General features: G+C 42.0%; 3 non-coding genes across 3 annotated transcripts; all 3 read right to left on the bottom strand.

Moving 5' to 3' along the window:
• Positions 1-12117: 12117 nt before the first annotated feature.
• On the bottom strand, positions 12118-12189 carry TRNAH-GUG (transfer RNA histidin (anticodon GUG)). The gene has a single exon. It is a non-coding gene; the product is annotated as a tRNA-His (tRNA).
• A 1289-nt stretch (positions 12190-13478) lies between these two features.
• On the bottom strand, positions 13479-13560 carry TRNAS-AGA (transfer RNA serine (anticodon AGA)). Its single transcript has one exon. It is a non-coding gene; the product is annotated as a tRNA-Ser (tRNA).
• A 5799-nt stretch (positions 13561-19359) lies between these two features.
• Positions 19360-19441, bottom strand: TRNAF-AAA (transfer RNA phenylalanine (anticodon AAA)). The gene has a single exon. It is a non-coding gene; the product is annotated as a tRNA-Phe (tRNA).
• Between the last annotated feature and the right edge of the window lie 2103 nt (positions 19442-21544).

The raw sequence follows: 21544 nt of genomic DNA, 5'->3' as shown, positions 1-21544 counted from the left end.
CATTAATTGTGAGGTTTCATCAAAGACAGTGTCCTCAACTTTTTTTAGGAAATCCGTAGTATCACGGAGGTAAGCTTTCACTTTGGCTACGAAAGGTTTAAGGAAGAAGTCCACAAATTTGGACAATGGCTCTAGACATGAATCGCACCCCGAGACAATTGGACGTCCCGGGGGCTCAGACAGATTTTTATGGATCTTGGGCAAGAAGTATGCCACCGGGGTCCTAGGAGATTTTTTAATCAAGAAATCACTTTCTTTTGGGCCCAGGAATCCACTCTCCTTTCCACCTTGTACTACCTCTAAAATCAAAGACTGTATTTGTTGTAGAGGGTCTTCTGTCAATTTGCGGTACCATTCCTGATTGTTGACCTGGGAACTGCCTTCCGCTAGGTACTTATCCCTTGGCAAAATAACGACCGCCCCGCCCTTGTCAGCTTGTTTTATCACCACAGAAGAGTCTGCCTTAAGATTTTGTATGGCGGTCCTTTGCCCCTTGGTGATGTTGGGTTTAACAAATTTCTGTTGGTTTTCTAATTTATTAATGGATGACAGGAGAACTTGTTCAAATGCTTGAACTTGTTTTGGGATGTTCTGATTGGGTACGAAAGTAGATTTGTTCCTCAAGCCCGTAGTTTCCATATTGTTACTTGGTGGTTGATTAGCAAAGAACGCTTTAAGTCGAATTTTCCGACAGAATTCTATAGCTTCCAACTTTATTTTAGTAAAATCTGTCCGTCTTGTAGGGACGAATTTTAGTCCCAGATTCAAAACTGACTCTTCGTCCTTTGATAATGCCCTAGTTGATAAATTAACTATAGTAGATGGTTTTGCTATGACTTGTAATAATTCCTCCGGGTTCGCATTTCCCATTGCGGCTTGAACCTTACCTTTGACTGCTGTCCTTTCTCTAAAAAAGGATTTTGTTTTTTATTTCCACCCCTCGAGTCCGAACCAGATGATTCTGAGGACGAGGTTTCTGAAAAAGTTTTGAATCTATTCCTAGATCTTCCTTGGAAATTGTTAAGTGCTCCTCGGGATTCTGATTGGGAATAGTAGTCGTCCTTCAAGAAGGGATAAGCCCTTTCTAATGTGAAGGACTTGGAGTCTCTTTCGAACTGTCCTGTCTTATTATTTATGGTAATGTCTTTGAAGGTCTGTATCTCTTTATCAATTTTTTCCAAAAGGGCTTTGGAGTCTGAAACCGCCTGGTTGTCTCTGATGGCCGTAGTCAATTCCTCAATTTCTTGTAGTTCTTTTGCACATAATCTCTGGGCAGTCTCTATGGTGTGGACCATCAGGTCCCTGCTGCACTTGGTATTTATACAACTGAAGCCCTTCTTATATTCTGCGTCGTCAGTAAAAATGACTGGGACATTTTTCACCTGAAGGCCCCATGGGATGATCCCACCCCTTAGGTGCTTCAGAAGAAAATGACCGTGAAGTTCTGTACGTATTTGTTTTTTGCGAAGTCTGATTAACTTATCAATTTCATTTTGTTGCTGAGCCGAAGAGCTCAGCGTGACTTCAGCAAAAGGGGATGTGGCTAATAGATTTTTAATGTGGCCTTCAGAAAAAGAAAGAGTGTCTTTCTCACCCATTACTTGAGAGAGACACGAGAGCCTCTCCAAGCTACGAGCCTAAATGACTTCCCACAACGAGAAATCAAAAGCCCTTAAAACTCTCGCGAGTGTGCACTCGCTCTAGAATTGGTTAACAACACGGAGTTTGGTCCTGGGACAGAGGGGCAGCTGGACCTAATATAAACTAGAAAAAATGAAGATGCTAGCCCTCCACCACTTATCACACAATTTTTGTGAATACAAACAGACAATTGTTTTGTTTGTATGGGCAAATTTATTTAACCCTTTTACTTAATTCTTTTTTTCTTATTTATAGAAACGTTCTGGGTGAGAAAAGGCACAAAAAATACAGACATTTATATTATTTACAGCTCACACGCATACATCTTTCATACCACTATTACAACTGACATATATACAAGTAATCGACATATTTTTACACACTATATATACAAGCTTCTTTATGAAGAAGAATTCCAATTTCAAAGCCACAGATAATGATTCTCTGTGGAGAGTCAAGTTATTACGACGCCCAACAAGGGTCAAACAACAAAAAGGCAACAGAAAAATAAATTGCAAATTCACTGGTTGAAAATAATAAATCAATTATAACACAAATGTTAACTCGAAAATGCCTATTTTGCTGTTTTTTGCCAACGCGTTTCGAATCTGAGTCTGATCCCAGATTCTCCTCAGGGCTCTTTAAATGAAGATTCTGCAAAAAAAGAGGAAGCTTGCTTTAGCCACTATGCATCTAGCCATTTTGGACCCCTTAAGCGGAGAGATTATTAAGATTGTACCTCAAAAATGGAAGGCGCGGTCCCGCGGTGCCATTTTCAAGTGGGGGCTTTAGTTTCAGAAGAGGTTCTGTTAAAGAAATTATGGCGGTTAACCAACCATCCAGGGACACACAGGCTTTAGCGGCTTCAAACCTTCAAAGCGGAAAGGTCCTACCTTCAAATGTGGTAAGTGAGATCGCTACTGTTTCTTTGTGGCGCTGTATTTATTTCACTGTTCAGGCAGAGCTGCTGCAGCCTAGAACAAGTTAACAAGAGCGGCACTAAGTATATGTGAAGTTTAAAATACCAGTGACAAAGAATGCGGCGGGGGGAGTTGATTCATACCTGGTAACTGTTTTCCGAGCAGGAGACTCACTGCATCGCCAGCCCGTAGCTCCTTCGTTTTCACGCAGGCGGCGGGCCGGGACCAAAACGTTCCCAGAAATTGGTATGATTCACGCTGTTTTCTAGGGGGATATCAGAGTAAAGATTTAGCGCTGGGGCGCAAAAGGCTCGCTCATCTAGATACCACGTCTTAGGGCTTAGGTACTAACCTTCTTCTCCAGCTCTGGCAGCAGGAAATGCGAACCCATTGGTGTACCGAAGCCATGTGAGCTCCCTACTAGATACCTGCCTACCGCTAAGCATTATGGTCATTGTAGTGAGGAGTATTTACAAACGTGAAACTTCCGATAATGAGTTAAGTCCCGTTTGTGTGCTGTTAAATTTTAGTATTAAATATGCTTCTTTTTGTAGAAGCAGTTGTTCACAGTTGGTGCCCGGATTCAGATGATTTACATTACACAGTACAGTCCACTTGAACTCATTCTCACCATGGCTTTTGTCAACGAAATGTTGGACAAGTGGTGCTGTGAGGATTTTGTTCTTAATGCGTGACCTATGTTGTGTCATGCGTGTATTCACTTGCTGATTAGTCTTCCCGATGTAGATTTTAGGGCAGGAACAGACAATGGCATAAACCACATTTTTGGTTTTACAGTTGGTAAAATTGGAGTGGGTCCACGTTGTAGTCATATGTTGGAAGATTTTCCCTTCTAGGGTTGTGTCGCACGCGACACAATTCCCACATCTGTGGTGTCCCTCCACTGGTTTAAGGCCCCATTTAGACAATAAATCACTCTTTGGTTTTGTTACTCTAATGTCTGCACGGACCAGTTGTTGGCCAATGTTTTGGTTTTTGCGGAAAGCAAATAAGGGACGAGGGAAGGGAGTTTCTAATTCTTCCAGCAAGTGCCAGTGTTTTAGGACCAATTGTCTTATTTTGTGTGTTTCTGCACAGAACGTGGTGACACAGACCAAGCTCTCCAATTCACGCTTGATTTTTGTTTCAAAGAGGCATTCTCTAGGTGTGTATCTTGCCCTCTTGAAAGAATGTTTTAGTAATTTTTTGGGGTATCCCCTTTGTTGTAACTCATCACAAAAATGTTGGCCATGTTGTTCAAATTGTTCAACATCAGAGCAATTTCTCCGGATGCGGAGTAGTTGCCCGTAGGGCAAGTTGGCCCTTAAGTTTCGAGGATGCGAACTACCATAATGAAGAATGGTATTCTTGTCCGTTGCCTTCTTATGGAGTGAAGATTTCAGCATTCCTCCCACATTTTTCATCACCACGTCCAGAAACGTCATTTTGACGTTGCTTGAGTCAAGCGAAAAATGGATATCCTGGTGTCGTGAATTCAGCCAGTGGTGAAAGTCAACCAAGTCTGTGTGGCTCCCCTGCCACAGGAGCCACACGTTGTCGATGTAACGGTACCACTGTTTTATGTGTTGCATGAATGGGTTATTGGTGTCAACAAATTTTTTCTCGTATTCGGCCATGAACAGAACCGCCATTTCCGGAGCATAAGGGCACCCCATCGCGGTGCCCTTAATCTGCATAAAGAATTGACAGAAGACCCTCTACAACAAATACAGTCTTTGATTTTAGAGGTAGTACAAGGTGGAAAGGAGAGTGGATTCCTGGGCCCAAAAGAAAGTGATTTCTTGATTAAAAAATCTCCTAGGACCCCGGTGGCATACTTCTTGCCCAAGATCCATAAAAATCTGTCTGAGCCCCCGGGACGTCCAATTGTCTCGGGGTGCGATTCATGTCTAGAGCCATTGTCCAAATTTGTGGACTTCTTCCTTAAACCTTTCGTAGCCAAAGTGAAAGCTTACCTCCGTGATACTACGGATTTCCTAAAAAAAGTTGAGGACACTGTCTTTGATGAAACCTCACAATTAATGGTCACCATGGACGTTACGTCTCTGTATACACAGATTCCTCAAGAGGAGGCTCTTGAGGCGATCGAACTCTATCTAGACTCCAGAGAGAGACCCCATAGAGTCCCAACGTCGTTCATACTTAGACTGGCTGAAATAACCCTGAAAAAGAACTATTTTCGGTTTGACAATGAATTCTTTATGCAGATTAAGGGCACCGCGATGGGGTGCCCTTATGCTCCGGAAATGGCGGTTCTGTTCATGGCCGAATACGAGAAAAAATTTGTTGACACCAATAACCCATTCATGCAACACATAAAACAGTGGTACCGTTACATCGACGACGTGTGGCTCCTGTGGCAGGGGAGCCACACAGACTTGGTTGACTTTCACCACTGGCTGAATTCACGACACCAGGATATCCATTTTTCGCTTGACTCAAGCAACGTCAAAATGACGTTTCTGGACGTGGTGATGAAAAATGTGGGAGGAATGCTGAAATCTTCACTCCATAAGAAGGCAACGGACAAGAATACCATTCTTCATTATGGTAGTTCGCATCCTCGAAACTTAAGGGCCAACTTGCCCTACGGGCAACTACTCCGCATCCGGAGAAATTGCTCTGATGTTGAACAATTTGAACAACATGGCCAACATTTTTGTGATGAGTTACAACAAAGGGGATACCCCAAAAAATTACTAAAACATTCTTTCAAGAGGGCAAGATACACACCTAGAGAATGCCTCTTTGAAACAAAAATCAAGCGTGAATTGGAGAGCTTGGTCTGTGTCACCACGTTCTGTGCAGAAACACACAAAATAAGACAATTGGTCCTAAAACACTGGCACTTGCTGGAAGAATTAGAAACTCCCTTCCCTCGTCCCTTATTTGCTTTCCGCAAAAACCAAAACATTGGCCAACAACTGGTCCGTGCAGACATTAGAGTAACAAAACCAAAGAGTGATTTATTGTCTAAATGGGGCCTTAAACCAGTGGAGGAACACCCCAGATGTGGGATTTGTGTCGCGTGCGACACAACCCTAGAAGGGAAAATCTTCCAACATATGACTACAACGTGGACCCACTCCAATTTTACCAACTGTAAAACCAAAAATGTGGTTTATGCCATTGTCTGTTCCTGCCCTAAAATCTACATCGGGAAGACTAATCAGCAAGTGAATACACGCATGACACAACATAGGTCACGCATTAAGAACAAAATCCTCACAGCACCACTTGTCCAACATTTCGTTGACAAAAGCCATGGTGAGAATGAGTTCAAGTGGACTGTACTGTGTAATGTAAATCATCTGAATCCGGGCACCAACTGTGAACAACTGCTTCTACAAAAAGAAGCATATTTAATACTAAAATTTAACAGCACACAAACGGGACTTAACTCATTATCGGAAGTTTCACGTTTGTAAATACTCCTCACTACAATGACCATAATGCTTAGCGGTAGGCAGGTATCTAGTAGGGAGCTCACATGGCTTCGGTACACCAATGGGTTCGCATTTCCTGCTGCCAGAGCTGGAGAAGAAGGTTAGTACCTAAGCCCTAAGACGTGGTATCTAGATGAGCGAGCCTTTTGCGCCCCAGCGCTAAATCTTTACTCTGATATCCCCCTAGAAAACAGCGTGAATCATACCAATTTCTGGGAACGTTTTGGTCCCGGCCCGCCGCCTGCGTGAAAACGAAGGAGCTACGGGCTGGCGATGCAGTGAGTCTCCTGCTTGGAAAACAGTTACCAGGTATGAATCAACTCCCCCCGCCGCATTCTTTGTCACTGGTATTTTAAACTTCACATATACTTAGTGCCGCTCTTGTTAACTTGTTCTAGGCTGCAGCAGCTCTGCCTGAACAGTGAAATAAATACAGCGCCACAAAGAAACAGTAGCGATCTCACTTACCACATTTGAAGGTAGGACCTTTCCGCTTTGAAGGTTTGAAGCCGCTAAAGCCTGTGTGTCCCTGGATGGTTGGTTAACCGCCATAATTTCTTTAACAGAACCTCTTCTGAAACTAAAGCCCCCACTTGAAAATGGCACCGCGGGACCGCGCCTTCCATTTTTGAGGTACAATCTTAATAATCTCTCCGCTTAAGGGGTCCAAAATGGCTAGATGCATAGTGGCTAAAGCAAGCTTCCTCTTTTTTTGCAGAATCTTCATTTAAAGAGCCCTGAGGAGAATCTGGGATCAGACTCAGATTCGAAACGCGTTGGCAAAAAACAGCAAAATAGGCATTTTCGAGTTAACATTTGTGTTATAATTGATTTATTATTTTCAACCAGTGAATTTGCAATTTATTTTTCTGTTGCCTTTTTGTTGTTTGACCCTTGTTGGGCGTCGTAATAACTTGACTCTCCACAGAGAATCATTATCTGTGGCTTTGAAATTGGAATTCTTCTTCATAAAGAAGTTTGTATATATAGTGTGTAAAAATATGTCGATTACTTGTATATATGTCAGTTGTAATAGTGGTATGAAAGATGTATGCGTGTGAGCTGTAAATAATATAAATGTCTGTATTTTTTGTGCCTTTTCTCACCCAGAACGTTTCTATAAATAAGAAAAAAAGAATTAAGTAAAAGGGTTAAATAAATTTGCCCATACAAACAAAACAATTGTCTGTTTGTATTCACAAAAATTGTGTGATAAGTGGTGGAGGGCTAGCATCTTCATTTTTTCTAGTTTATATTAGGTCCAGCTGCCCCTCTGTCCCAGGACCAAACTCCGTGTTGTTAACCAATTCTAGAGCGAGTGCACACTCGCGAGAGTTTTAAGGGCTTTTGATTTCTCGTTGTGGGAAGTCATTTAGGCTCGTAGCTTGGAGAGGCTCTCGTGTCTCTCTCAAGTAATGGGTGAGAAAGACACTCTTTCTTTTTCTGAAGGCCACATTAAAAATCTATTAGCCACATCCCCTTTTGCTGAAGTCACGCTGAGCTCTTCGGCTCAGCAACAAAATGAAACTGATAAGTTAATCAGACTTCGCAAAAAACAAATACGTACAGAACTTCACGGTCATTTTCTTCTGAAGCACCTAAGGGGTGGGACCATCCCATGGGGCCTTCAGGTGAAAAATGTCCCAGTCATTTTTACTGACGACGCAGAATATAAGAAGGGCTTCAGTTGTATAAATACCAAGTGCAGCAGGGACCTGATGGTCCACACCATAGAGACTGCCCAGAGATTATGTGCAAAAGAACTACAAGAAATTGAGGAATTGACTACGGCCATCAGAGACAACCAGGCGGTTTCAGACTCCAAAGCCCTTTTGGAAAAAATTGATAAAGAGATACAGACCTTCAAAGACATTACCATAAATAATAAGACAGGACAGTTCGAAAGAGACTCCAAGTCCTTCACATTAGAAAGGGCTTATCCCTTCTTGAAGGACGACTACTATTCCCAATCAGAATCCCGAGGAGCACTTAACAATTTCCAAGGAAGATCTAGGAATAGATTCAAAACTTTTTCAGAAACCTCGTCCTCAGAATCATCTGGTTCGGACTCGAGGGGTGGAAATAAAAAACAAAATCCTTTTTTAGAGAAAGGACAGCAGTCAAAGGTAAGGTTCAAGCCGCAATGGGAAATGCGAACCCGGAGGAATTATTACAAGTCATAGCAAAACCATCTACTATAGTTAATTTATCAACTAGGGCATTATCAAAGGACGAAGAGTCAGTTTTGAATCTGGGACTAAAATTCGTCCCTACAAGACGGACAGATTTTACTAAAATAAAGTTGGAAGCTATAGAATTCTGTCGGAAAATTCGACTTAAAGCGTTCTTTGCTAATCAACCACCAAGTAACAATATGGAAACTACGGGCTTGAGGAACAAATCTACTTTCGTACCCAATCAGAACATCCCAAAACAAGTTCAAGCATTTGAACAAGTTCTCCTGTCATCCATTAATAAATTAGAAAACCAACAGAAATTTGTTAAACCCAACATCACCAAGGGGCAAAGGACCGCCATACAAAATCTTAAGGCAGACTCTTCTGTGGTGATAAAACAAGCTGACAAGGGCGGGGCGGTCGTTATTTGGCCAAGGGATAAGTACCTAGCGGAAGGCAGTTCCCAGGTCAACAATCAGGAATGGTACCGCAAATTGACAGAAGACCCTCTACAACAAATACAGTCTTTGATTTTAGAGGTAGTACAAGGTGGAAAGGAGAGTGGATTCCTGGGCCCAAAAGAAAGTGATTTCTTGATTAAAAAATCTCCTAGGACCCCGGTGGCATACTTCTTGCCCAAGATCCATAAAAATCTGTCTGAGCCCCCGGGACGTCCAATTGTCTCGGGGTGCGATTCATGTCTAGAGCCATTGTCCAAATTTGTGGACTTCTTCCTTAAACCTTTCGTAGCCAAAGTGAAAGCTTACCTCCGTGATACTACGGATTTCCTAAAAAAAGTTGAGGACACTGTCTTTGATGAAACCTCACAATTAATGGTCACCATGGACGTTACGTCTCTGTATACACAGATTCCTCAAGAGGAGGCTCTTGAGGCGATCGAACTCTATCTAGACTCCAGAGAGAGACCCCATAGAGTCCCAACGTCGTTCATACTTAGACTGGCTGAAATAACCCTGAAAAAGAACTATTTTCGGTTTGACAATGAATTCTTTATGCAGATTAAGGGCACCGCGATGGGGTGCCCTTATGCTCCGGAAATGGCGGTTCTGTTCATGGCCGAATACGAGAAAAAATTTGTTGACACCAATAACCCATTCATGCAACACATAAAACAGTGGCACCGTTACATCGACGATGTGTGGCTCCTGTGGCAGGGGAGCCACACAGACTTGGTTGACTTTCACCACTGGCTGAATTCACGACACCAGGATATCCATTTTTCGCTTGACTCAAGCAACGTCAAAATGACGTTTCTGGACGTGGTGATGAAAAATGTGGGAGGAATGCTGAAATCTTCACTCCATAAGAAGGCAACGGACAAGAATACCATTCTTCATTATGGTAGTTCGCATCCTCGAAACTTAAGGGCCAACTTGCCCTACGGGCAACTACTCCGCATCCGAAGAAATTGCTCTGATGTTGAACAATTTGAACAACATGGCCAACATTTTTGTGATGAGTTACAACAAAGGGGATACCCCAAAAAATTACTAAAACATTCTTTCAAGAGGGCAAGATACACACCTAGAGAATGCCTCTTTGAAACAAAAATCAAGCGTGAATTGGAGAGCTTGGTCTGTGTCACCACGTTCTGTGCAGAAACACACAAAATAAGACAATTGGTCCTAAAACACTGGCACTTGCTGGAAGAATTAGAAACTCCCTTCCCTCGTCCCTTATTTGCTTTCCGCAAAAACCAAAACATTGGCCAACAACTGGTCCGTGCAGACATTAGAGTAACAAAACCAAAGAGTGATTTATTGTCTAAATGGGGCCTTAAACCAGTGGAGGGACACCACAGATGTGGGAATTGTGTCGCGTGCGACACAACCCTAGAAGGGAAAATCTTCCAACATATGACTACAACGTGGACCCACTCCAATTTTACCAACTGTAAAACCAAAAATGTGGTTTATGCCATTGTCTGTTCCTGCCCTAAAATCTACATCGGGAAGACTAATCAGCAAGTGAATACACGCATGACACAACATAGGTCACGCATTAAGAACAAAATCCTCACAGCACCACTTGTCCAACATTTCGTTGACAAAAGCCATGGTGAGAATGAGTTCAAGTGGACTGTACTGTGTAATGTAAATCATCTGAATCCGGGCACCAACTGTGAACAACTGCTTCTACAAAAAGAAGCATATTTAATACTAAAATTTAACAGCACACAAACGGGACTTAACTCATTATCGGAAGTTTCACGTTTGTAAATACTCCTCACTACAATGACCACAATGCTTAGCGGTAGGCAGGTATCTAGTAGGGAGCTCACATGGCTTCGGTACACCAATGGGTTCGCATTTCCTGCTGCCAGAGCTGGAGAAGAAGGTTAGTACCTAAGCCCTAAGACGTGGTATCTAGATGAGCGAGCCTTTTGCGCCCCAGCGCTAAATCTTTACTCTGATATCCCCCTAGAAAACAGCGTGAATCATACCAATTTCTGGGAACATTTTGGTCCCGGCCCGCCGCCTGCGTGAAAACGAAGGAGCTACGGGCTGGCGATGCAGTGAGTCTCCTGAATGGAAAACAGTTACCAGGTATGAATCAACTCCCCCCACCGCATTCTTTGTCACTGGTATTTTAAACTTCACATATACTTAGTGCCGCTCTTGTTAACTTGTTCTAGGCTGCAGCAGCTCTGCCTGAACAGTGAAATAAATACAGCGCCACAAAGAAACAGTAGCGATCTCACTTACCACATTTGAAGGTAGGACCTTTCCGCTTTGAAGGTTTGAAGCCGCTAAAGCCTGTGTGTCCCTGGATGGTTGGTTAACCGCCATAATTTCTTTAACAGAACCTCTTCTGAAACTAAAGCCCCCACTTGAAAATGGCACCGCGGGACCGCGCCTTCCATTTTTGAGGTACAATCTTAATAATCTCTCCGCTTAAGGGGTCCAAAATGGCTAGATGCATAGTGGCTAAAGCAAGCTTCCTCTTTTTTTGCAGAATCTTCATTTAAAGAGCCCTGAGGAGAATCTGGGATCAGACTCAGATTCGAAACGCGTTGGCAAAAAACAGCAAAATAGGCATTTTCGAGTTAACATTTGTGTTATAATTGATTTATTATTTTCAACCAGTGAATTTGCAATTTATTTTTCTGTTGCCTTTTTGTTGTTTGACCCTTGTTGGGCGTCGTAATAACTTGACTCTCCACAGAGAATCATTATCTGTGGCTTTGAAATTGGAATTCTTCTTCATAAAGAAGCTTGTATATATAGTGTGTAAAAATATGTCGATTACTTGTATATATGTCAGTTGTAATAGTGGTATGAAAGATGTATGCGTGTGAGCTGTAAATAATATAAATGTCTGTATTTTTTGTGCCTTTTCTCACCCAGAACGTTTCTATAAATAAGAAAAAAAGAATTAAGTAAAAGGGTTAAATAAATTTGCCCATACAAACAAAACAATTGTCTGTTTGTATTCACAAAAATTGTGTGATAAGTGGTGGAGGGCTAGCATCTTCATTTTTTCTAGTTTCTATTTTTAGAGAGTGAGCATTTCTCTGCACTTACTGCTCTATTTGCATGAAAACCTGTCTTCAATTGACGTCTGGATTGGGCTGCGAGACAGCTACATATGTGCATTCCCTGTAGACAGCCACAACACAGGTCACTCAACTGCAACTGCATTCATCTGCATTCTGATTGGCCTGGGGGAGAGCTCCGCTCCCCTTACCGCAAATATATTCAAGAACGATAATTTATGTCAGTAAGTACAGTATACCTACATCTTATAATCATGTGTGTTTAAATAATTTGTCGTTAGATCGTTTAAATATTGAAAAGGATCTGTTTTTAATAGACATTTTACAAAAACAACTGGTACATTTGGGAATTCTGTAAAGGAAAAACCTAACTGCCGTGACATTGCCAACCACAATGCCGTGACTCGGATTCGAACCGAGGTTGCTGCGGCCACAACGCAGAGTACTAACCACTATACGATCACGGCGAGCTACTTGGGCTCAATAACGTACAGTGACATGAAGAAATTATAATTCGGAACACTCAGGGCTACTCCTGTGATAGGCTGAATGTGTTCATTGCTTCCTCATTCCTTATACAAAGGCTTTATCTCCTCAGTGGTTGATAGGCTGAAACCGTTTCCTGGCCGCCTGCTTGTGAACTGGCAGGAGTCAAAGATCACACATACACTGGTGGGCCTGTGATGGGACACCAATGCAGAGAAACACACCTGGCGCAGATATTCTATTCTGTTTATTAGACCTGCATCTCCCCTGTACCTCCTCAAGCCATCTGTATGTGAAGCAAGAAAGAGTTAAGGAACGGTCCATCTACACTTTTATTGGGAGGATGCTGCGCTGAGCTCCTCCCAGCTAATCACACAAACAGCAGTAAAGCAAGATAACTACACAGTTAGGGGGGACTGTATGGTTAGGTTTTTGAGGAATTATTGAAACTGACCTCAGTGACCCATAATCAGAGCTGTGGCTAATGACTGCATGCCTAATTATGATGAAGCAAGCACCATGGCTCGTAGGGGCCCCACAACACACTTTTCTTAGCTCATTGAATTGAAGTATAAACTTCTGCCATGTGTGAGTGGTAAAGGCTTGTTAATTTTGTTGCTTTTCAAATTCACGCCTGACAACAAGACGAAGGAACATTGGGGCATCAGACGCTTTGGAAAGTAGCCACCAACCGCAGAGAAAGAGAGAAAGAGGGAAAAGGCAGTATGAGGTGTGGAGAAAACAGCAGCAGGTACAGGGAGCTCAAATGAGATTAATGGCGCCTAAATAGAGCACGTAAAGGAACAGTTACAAATCTAAGAAAAGGGAAAGAAAAGACTAGGAAAAAACACAGAAAGAGCTTGTAGATGAAATTCTCTTCCAGGAACAGCAGGTTAAGAGAAATTAAACAGGGAGCAGTTAAGCTTGTAACACGGGAGAGAATAGAAAAGAAAATGCAGTTTTATGAAGTGTGTTTGCCTAATCCAGCTAGCACTTTTATTTTATTTCTCTATTTGCTTCTTTTATTGGTAAAGTAAGTTTCAAGTGCATGCACAGGTATGACCGAGAGAGCCAGGGTATAATAATTTGAAGTGTTTGCACCAGCGCTAATGAAGGACGAGAGTTATAGCAAAGATATGAAAGGGGGAGCGATCATAAATATGTGATATGGCAATAGTGACACCAAAATAAGCCACCTATTTATAAAACTGACATGGAAGAAATACTAAAGGTTAACTTCTGAAATTGTAGCCGATGTTAAAAAGATTCTCGTTGTCGGCAGGATTCGAACCTGCGCGGGGAGACCCCAATGGATTTCTAGTCCATCGCCTTAACCACTCGGCCACAACAACTGACTGTAAGGTGTATGCACATAATCTGTATGCAAGTTTACAAGGTGTCCCACAGCAAATTCCTGATATTCTGCAATGCACTTTTAAAAAATAATGTTTTTTTCAACAGGCACATTCTCTCCTAAAAACAAAAATTGCATGCGTATATCTCTAGTTTGGAATACCATAGGCTTGCATGCATACTCTCATGGGTCACTCAAGTTTTTTGGACCCTATTGCACTCTGTTTTCGTGCTGCTTTTAGTATATGGCCCATATTACAGAAGTCTACCATCTTTGAGTATTTGAGGCTCCTTTGTAAGTGTTTATATTTTTTCCTTGAAGAGCTATATAATAAAGGGGTCCGGGAAGGATTGCATTTATGGAAGATAAAAGAAGGCCCACTTGTCTCACCAAATGCTGTAGAGAAACCTGATGTTTTACTCATGTTATCCTTAGTTCGTTTTTGTTAGACCTTGCATTCTTAAGGTGGTCCCAACCCCACCTTATTGCTTTTCACCTCCGCATTTTGCTGTATCTTTTTGTTGGCCTTAGGACTCTGATCACTTTATCGCTACTAATCAGTGCTGAAGTGCACGTGCTTCTTCCCTAATCATGTGTATAATTGGAGTATACCTGACTGATAGATTTAATTTACTTGAAAGCCCCTTGTAAAGTGGTATACCATATACCCAGGGACTGATTGTGCCGCCCAAAGTAATAGCATTTCAAACCTGTCTCAAGCCTGCTACTGCAGTGCCTGTGCTGCAGTGTACTGCCACTTCGACTTGACATTTAAAACTACTTGCCAAGCCTTAAACTCCAATTGTATTACATATCAGTAACCCCTAAGGTAGGCCCTAGGTAGTCCTAGGGGCATCATGCTATGTAAGTAAAAGGTAAGACATGTACTGTGGTAGTTTGTATGTCCTAGTAGTATCAAACAGTCTATTACATTTTTCACTACTGTGAGGTCTGCCCCTCTCATAGGTTAGCATTGGGTATTCCCTTATACTTTTTGGGGGGTAATTCCATATCAGAGAGGAGAAGCTTTATTTATTTATTGATAAATCCTATCTACTGGTGAGGTTGGATTTAATCTTACTATTGTATAAATGCCATTTTTAGAGAGTGAGCATTTCTCTGCACTTACTGCTCTATTTGCATTGAAACCTGTCTTCGATTGACGTCTGGATTGGGCTGCGGGACAGCTACATATGTGCATTCCCTGTAGACAGCCACAACACAGGTCACTCAACTGCAACTGCATTCATCTGCATTCTGATTGGCCTGGGGGAGAGCTCCGCTCCCCTTACCGCAAATATGTTCAAGAACGATAATTTATGTCAGTAAGTACAGTATACCTACATCTTATAATCATGTGTGTTTAAATAATTTGTCGTTAGATCGTTTAAATATTGAAAAGGATCTGTTTTTAATAGACATTTTACAAAAACAACTGGTACATTTGGGAATTCTGTAAAGGAAAAACCCAACTGCCGTGACATTGCCAACCACAATGCCGTGACTCGGATTCGAACCGAGGTTGCTGCGGCCACAACGCAGACTACTAACCACTATACGATCACGGCGAGCTACTTGGGCTCAATAACGTACAGTGACATGAAGAAATTATAATTCGGAACACTCAGGGCTACTCCTGTGATAGGCTGAATGTGTTCATTGCTTCCTCATTCCTTATACAAAGGCTTTATCTCCTCAGTGGTTGATAGGCTGAAACCGTTTCCTGGCCGCCTGCTTGTGAACTGGCAGGAGTCAAAGGTCACACATACACTGGTGGGCCTGTGATGGGACACCAATGCAGAGAAACACACCTGGCGCAGATATTCTATTCTGTTTATTAGACCTGCATCTCCCCTGTACCTCCTAAAGCCATCTGTATGTGAAGCAAGAAAGAGTTAAGGAACGGTTCATCTACACTTTTATTGGGAGGATGCTGCCGTGAGCTCCTCTCAGCTAATCACACAAACAGCAGTAAAGCAAGATGACTACACAGTTAGGGGGGACTGCATGGTTAGGTTTTTGAGGAATTATTGAAACTGACCTCAGTGACCCATAATCAGAGCTGTGGCTAATGACTGCATGCCTAATTATGATGAAGCAAGCACCATGGCTCGTAGGGGCCCCACAACACACTTTTCTTAGCTCATTGAATTAAAGTATAAACTTCTGCCATGTGTGAGTGGTAAAGGCTCGTTAATTTTGTTGCTTTTCAAATTCACGTCTGACGACAAGACGAAGGAACAATGGGGCATCAGACACTTTGGAAAGTAGCCACCAACCGCAGAGAAAGAGAGAAAGAGGGAAAAGACAGTATGAGGTGTGGAGAAAACAGCAGCAGGTACAAGGAGCTCAAATGAGATTAATGGCGCCTAAATAGAGCATATAAAGGAACAGTTACAAATCTAAGAAAAGGGAAAGAAAAGACTAGGAAAAAACACAGAAAGAGCTTGTAGATGAAATTCTCTTCCAGGAACAGCAGGTTAAGAGAAATTACACAGGGAGCAGTTAAGCTTGTAACTCGGGGAGAATAGAAAAGAAAATGCAGTTTTATGAAGTGTGTTTGCCTAATTCAGCTAGTACTTTTATTTTATTTCTCTATTTGCTTCTTTTATTGGTAAAGTAAGTTTCAAGGGCATGCACAGGTATGACCGAGAGAGCCAGGGTATAATAATTTGAAGCGTTTGCACCAGCACTAATGAAGGACGAGAGTTATAGCAAAGATATGAAAGGGGGAGCAATAATAAATATGTGATATGGCAATAGTGACACCAAAATAAGCCACCTATTTATAAAACTGACATGGAAGAAAAACTAAAGGTTAACTTCTGAAATTGTAGCCGATGTTAAAAAGATTCTCGTTGTCACCAGGATTCGAACCTGCGCGGGGAGATCCCAATGGATTTCTAGTCCATCGCCTTAACCACTCGGCCACAACAACTGACTGTAAGGCGTGTGCACATAATCTGTATGCAAGTTTTCAAGGTGTCCCACAGCAAATTCCTGATATTCTGCAATGCACTTTTTAAAAATAATGTTTTTTTCAGCAGGCACATTCTCTCCTGAAAACAAAAATTGCATGCGTTTATCTCTAGTTTGGAATACTATAGGCTTGCATGCATACTCTCATGGGTCACTCAAGTTTTTTGGACCCTATTGCACTCTGTTTTCGTGCTGCTTTTAGTATATGGCCCATATTACAGAAGTCTACCATCTTTGAGTATTTGAGGCTCCTTTGTAAGTGCTTTATATTTTTTCCTTGAAGAGCTATATAATAAAGGGGTCCGGGAAAGATTGCATTTATGGAAGATAAAAGAAGGCCCATTTGTCTCACCAAATGCTGTAGAGAAACCTGATGTTTTACTCATGTTATCCTTAGTTCGTTTTTGTTAGACCTTGCATTCTTAAGGTGGTCCCAACCCCACCTTATTGCTTTTCACCTCCGCATTTTGCTGTATCTTTTTGTTGGCCTTAGGACTCTGATCACTTTATCGCTACTAATCAGTGCTGAAGTGCACTTGCTTCTTCCCTAATCATGTGTATAATTGGAGTATACCTGACTGACAGATTTAATTTACTTGAAAGCCCCTTGTAAAGTGGTATACCATATACCCAGGGACTGATTGTGCCGCCCAAAGAAATAGCATTTCAAACCTGTCTCAAGCCTGCTACTGCAGTGCCTGTGCTGCAGTGTACTGCCACTTCGACTTGGCATTTAAAACTACTTGCCAAGCCTTAAACTCCAATTTTATTACATATCAGTAACCCCTAAGGTAGGCCCTAGGTAGTCCTAGGGGCATCATGCTATGTAAGTAAAAGGTAAGACATGTACTGTGGTAGTTTGTATGTCCTATTAGTATCAAACAGTCTATTACATTTTTCACTACTGTGAGATCTGCCCCTCTCATAGGTTAGCATTGGGTATTCCCTTATACTTTTTGGGGGGTAATTCCATATCAGAGAGGAGAAGCTTTATTTATTTATTGATAAATCCTATCTACTGGTGAGGTTGGATTTAATCTTACTATTGTATGAATGCCATTTTTAGAGAGTGAGCATTTCTCTGCACTTACTGCTCTATTTGCATGAAAACCTGTCTTCAATTGACGTCTGGATTGGGCTGCGAGACAGCTACATATGTGCATTCCCTGTAGACAGCCACAACACAGGTCACTCAACTGCAACTGCATTCATCTGCATTCTGATTGGCCTGGGGGAGAGCTCCGCTCCCCTTACCGCAAATATGTTCAAGAACGATAATTTATGTCAGTAAGTACAGTATACCTACATCTTATAATCATGTGTGTTTAAATAATTTGTCGTTAGATCGTTTAAATATTGAAAAGGATCTGTTTTTAATAGACATTTTACAAAAACAACTGGTACATTTGGGAATTCTGTAAAGGAAAACCCAACTGCCGTGACATTGCCAAACACAATGCCGTGACTCAGATTCGAACCGAGGTTGCTGCGGCCACAACGCAGAGTACTAACCACTATACGATCACGGCGAGCTACTTGGGCTCAATAACGTACAGTGACATGAAGAAATTATAATTCGGAACACTCAGGGCTACTCCTGTGATAGGCTGAATGTGTTCATTGCTTCCTCATTCCTTATACAAAGGCTTTATCTCCTCAGTGGTTGATAGGCTGAAACCGTTTCCTGGCCGCCTGCTTGTGAACTGGCAGGAGTCAAAGATCACACATACACTTGTGGGCCTGTGATGGGACACCAATGCAGAGAAACAAACCTGGCGCAGATATTCTATTCTGTTTATTAGACCTGCATCTCCCCTGTACCTCCTCAAGCCATCTGTATGTGAAGCAAGAAAGAGTTAAGGAACGGTCCATCTACACTTTTATTGGGAGGATGCTGCCGTGAGCTCCTCCCAGCTAATCACACAAACAGCAGTAAAGCAAGATAACTACACAGTTAGGGGGGACTGCATGGTTAGGTTTTTGAGGAATTATTGAAACTGACCTCAGTGACCCATAATCAGAGCTGTGGCAAATGACTGCATGCCTAATTATGATGAAGCAAGCACCATGGCTCGTAGGGGCCCCACAACACACTTTTCTTCGCTCATTGAATTAAAGTATAAACTTCTGCCATGTGTGAGTGGTAAAGGCTCGTTAATTTTGTTGCTTTTCAAATTCACGTCTGACAACAAGACGAAGGAACATTGGGGCATCAGACGCTTTGGAAAGTAGCCACCAACCGCAGAGAAAGAGAGAAAGAGGGAAAAGACAGTATGAGGTGTGGAGAAAACAGCAGCAGGTACAAGGAGCTCAAATGAGATTAATGGCGCCTAAATAGGGCACGTAAAGAAACAGTTACAAATCTAAGAAAAGGGAAAGAAAAGACTAGGAAAAAACACAGAAAGAGCTTGTAGATGAAATTCTCTTCCAGGAACAGCAGGTTAAGAGAAATTACACAGGGAGCAGTTAAGCTTGTAAGACGGGGGAGAATAGAAAAGAAAATGCAGTTTTATGAAGTGCGTTTGCCTAATCCAGCTAGCACTTTTATTTTATTTCTCTATTTGCTTCTTTTATTGGTAAAGTAAGTTTCAAGTGCATGCACAGGTATGACCGAGAGAGCCAGGGTATAATAATTTGAAGCGTTTGCACCAGCGCTAATGAAGCACGAGAGTTATAGCAAAGATATGAAAGGGGGAGCGATAATAAATATGTGATATGGCAATAGTGACACCAAAATAAGCCACCTATTTATAAAACTGACATGGAAGAAATACTAAAGGTTAACTTCTGAAATTGTAGCCGATGTTAAAAAGATTCTCGTTGTCGGCAGGATTCGAACCTGCGGGGGGAGACCCCAATGGATTTTTAGTCCATCGCCTTAACCACTCGGCCACAACAACTGACTGTAAGGTGTGTGCACATAATCTGTATGCAAGTTTTCAAGGTGTCCCACAGCAAATTCCTGATATTCTGCAATGCACTTTTTAAAAATAATGTTTTTTTCAGCAGGCACATTCTCTCCTAAAAACAAAAATTGCATGCGTATATCTCTAGTTTGGAATACCATAGGCTTGCATGCATACTCTCATGGGTCACTCAAGTTTTTGGACCCTATTGCACTCTGTTTTCGTGCTGCTTTTAGTATATGACCCATATTACAGAAGTCTACCATCTTTGAGTATTTGAGGCTCCTTTGTAAGTGCTTTATATTTTTTCCTTGAAGAGCTATATAATAAAGGGGTCCGGGAAAGATTGCATTTATGGAAGATAAAAGAAGGCCCATTTGTCTCACCAAATGCTGTAGAGAAACCTGATGTTTTACTCATGTTATCCTTAGTTCGTTTTTGTTAGACCTTGCATTCTTAAGGTGGTCCCAACCCCACCTTATTGCTTTTCACCTCCGCATTTTGCTGTATCTTTTTGTTGGCCTTAGGACTCTGATCTTTTTATCGCTACTAATCAGTGCTGAAGTGCACGTGCTTCGTCCCTAATCATGTGTATAATTGGAGTATACCTGACTGACAGATTTAATTTACTTGAAAGCCCCTTGTAAAGTGGTATTCCATATACCCAGGGACTGATTGTGCCGCCCAAAGAAATAGCATTTCAAACCTGTCTCAAGCCTGCTACTGCAGTGTCTGTGCTGCAGTGTACTGCCACTTCGACTTGGCATTTAAAACTACTTGCCAAGCCTTAAACTTCAATTTTATTACATATCAGTAACCCCTAAGGTAGGCCCTAGGTAGTCCTAGGGGCATCATGCTATGTAAGTAAAAGGTAAGACATGTACTGTGGTAGTTTGTATGTCCTAGTAGTATCAAACAGTCTATTACATTTTTCACTAATGTGAGGTCTGCCCCTCTCATAGGTTAGCATTGGGTATTCCCTTATACTTTTTGGGGGGTAATTCCATATCAGAGAGGAGAAGCTTTATTTATTTATTGATAAATCCTATCTACTGGTGAGGTTGGATTTAAGCTTACTATTGCATAAATGCCATTTTTAGAGAGTGAGCATTTCTCTGCACTTACTGCTCTATTTGCATCAAAACCTGTCTTCAATTGATGTCTGGATTGGGCTGCGAGACAGCTACATATGTGCATTCCCTGTAGACAGCCACAAGACAGGTCACTCAACTGCAACTGCATTCATCTGCATTCTGATTGGCCTGGGGAGAGGTCCGCTCCCCTTACCGCAAATATGTTCAAGAACGATAATTTATGTCAGTAAGTACAGTATACCTACATCTTATAATCATGTGTGTTTAAATAATTTGTCGTTAGATCGTTTAAATATTGAAAAGGATCTGTTTTTAATAGACATTTTACAAAAACAACTGGTACATTTGGGAATTCTGTAAAGGCAAAACCCAACTGCCGTGACATTGCCAACCACAATGCCGTGACTCGGATTCGAACCGAGGTTGCTGCGGCCACAACACAGACTACTAACCACTATACGATCACGGCGAGCTACTTGGGCTCAATAACATACAGTGACATGAAGAAATTATAATTCGGAACACTCAGGGCTACTCCTGTGATAGGCTGAATGTGTTCATTGCTTCCTCATTCCTTATACAAAGGCTTTATCTCCTCAGTGGTTGATAGGCTGAAACCGTTTCCTGGCCGCCTGCTTGTGAACTGGCAGGAGTCAAAGATCACACATACACTGGTGGGCCTGTGATGGGACACCAATGCAGAGAAACACACCTGGCGCAGATATTCTATTCTGTTTATTAGACCTGCATCTCCCCTGTACCTCCATAAGCCATCTGTATGTGAAGCAAGAAAGAGTTAAGGAACGGTTCATCTACACTTTTATTGGGAGGATGCTGCCGTGAGCTCCTCTCAGCTAATCACACAAACAGCAGTAAAGCAAGATGACTACACAGTTAGGGGGGACTGCATGGTTAGGTTTTTGAGGAATTATTGAAACTGACCTCAGTGACCCATAATCAGAGCTGTGGCTAATGACTGCATGCCTAATTATGATGAAGCAAG

This window comes from Lissotriton vulgaris, unplaced genomic scaffold (genome assembly GCF_964263255.1).
Source record: "Lissotriton vulgaris unplaced genomic scaffold, aLisVul1.2 SCAFFOLD_301, whole genome shotgun sequence".
Lineage (NCBI taxonomy): Eukaryota > Metazoa > Chordata > Amphibia > Caudata > Salamandridae > Lissotriton > Lissotriton vulgaris.
The sequence above is the reverse complement of the archived record's forward strand: the minus strand, read 5'-3'. Positions and strand labels throughout refer to the sequence as shown.